This window comes from Bubalus kerabau, chromosome 16, assembly GCF_029407905.1.
Source record: "Bubalus kerabau isolate K-KA32 ecotype Philippines breed swamp buffalo chromosome 16, PCC_UOA_SB_1v2, whole genome shotgun sequence".
NCBI classification, from domain to species: Eukaryota; Metazoa; Chordata; class Mammalia; order Artiodactyla; family Bovidae; genus Bubalus; species Bubalus kerabau.
Window position 1 is genome coordinate 71,200,786 of NC_073639.1, and position 1,692 is coordinate 71,202,477.

The 1,692-nt window shown below is 47.8% G+C and overlaps 1 non-coding gene across 1 annotated transcript; it reads left to right on the top strand.

Annotated features, from left to right (window-relative positions):
• The first annotated feature begins 1,104 nt into the window (after nucleotides 1-1,104).
• Nucleotides 1,105-1,178, top strand: TRNAW-CCA (transfer RNA tryptophan (anticodon CCA)). The gene has a single exon. It is a non-coding gene; the product is annotated as a tRNA-Trp (tRNA).
• Nucleotides 1,179-1,692: the final 514 nt, after the last annotated feature.

Consider the following 1,692-nt stretch of genomic DNA (forward strand, 5'->3'; position numbering starts at 1 on the left):
TCCCAGGTGGCTCAGTGGTAAGAATTTGCTTGCCAATCAAGGAGACACAGGAGACGCCGGTTTAAACCCTGGTTCAAGAAGAGCCCAAGAGTAGGAAATGGCAATCTAATTCAGTATTCTTGCCCAGAAAATTCCATGAACAAAGAGGCCTGGCAGGCTACAGTCCATGGACTCGCAAAGAGTTGGACACGACTGAGCATGCACTTAAAATGAGGTATTTGTTAACATCAAAAAATTGATCATGGTATGTGTTTAGTGAGAGACACAGCTTTTCAAACAGCATATGTTGCTTGGTGTCAATTCTATAAAGAATAAATAGCAAAAGACACACACACACACACACACACACACATATATACAACCAAGGTTGCCATACACAGTTGCCTAGGTTGTGCACTGGACAAAGTCCAGTCACTCAGAACGCAACATGAATGGTGCCCAGTGGAACTGGACGGTGCCCCATCCCTGCATATAACTTAAAAAACACGACGGGTTGTTTACCAAAATGGTAATAGTGGCTACTGTGGAGGGGTGACTTTTTTAATGTTTATCGTCGTTCTCTAGCATTTCTGTAATGAACATGGTTCACTTGTGTAAAAATAATACTTTTTCATAGCGCTTTCCTGCTGTGGCCCACTTATGACCTACGCTGGCTTATTCCACTACATGCCCTGGCTGGCTCTGATGCGTGTGTATGTGTGACGGTAGTACAGACGCACTGCTGGAGGACCCACAGGGGCCAGGGATGCATCTCCGCCTTCTCGAATTTCAGATCCAATGGAAGGGACAGACACCAAGCAAATCCTGCAAACCACCATGGGCCAGAGCTGTTGAGGGGTGCAGAGCACCCTGCCCAGCTATGCAGTTCCAGGGGCTCCGGGGAGGCATCCCTGGGGGTGTTCCGTAAGGTGCATTACAGGGCCACCTTGCCTCCCCTGCAGACCAAGCATCTAGGGGCACATACTGTGGCTTCTCAGCCTTCTCAGACCACAGAACTCAGACACCTTCCAACAGAGGCTGGGGCCGGCCAGCTTCTAACATGACACTGAGCCTGGCACCTGGGACTCTCCATAACACTCAGTTAAATACTGCAGAGCTGGGACTTCCCTGGTGGTCCAGTGGCTAAGACTCTGAGCTCCCAAAGCAGGAGGGCCCAGGTTCAATTCCTGGTCAGGGAACTAGATCCCACATACTCAGACTAAGAATTCACATGACTCAACTGAAGATCCCACATCCTGCAATGAAGATGGAAGATCCCGCATGCTACAACCAAGACCCCAGCCAAATTGAAAGAGAATTAAAACAAAACAAACAAACAAACAAACAAAAAAAAAAAACCTCAGAGCTCTGAAGCCAGCAGAACTGGGTGTAAATCCAGACAATGACTGAACCTCAGTTTCCTCATCTGTGAATTGGGTAGAACCACGGTTCCTAACTCCTGAGGATTCAGTGAAGTAAAACAGGCAATGTATAATGAACGCAGGGCTTGGAGCAAGCGTTCCATGGATGGTACCATTTATTATTTATTCTTAACATTATTATATCAGGGCCTCTGCTGATGAAAGGACCAGACATCAGCTCCACCCTGTTCTTCAAGACAGGGTTGGAAGGGGATCAGAAAGAAAGCATTTTCCCAACCTGGCTATGGGCAGAGGGCTGGGCAGCTGCTGGCAGGAGATGTGACCTAGATAT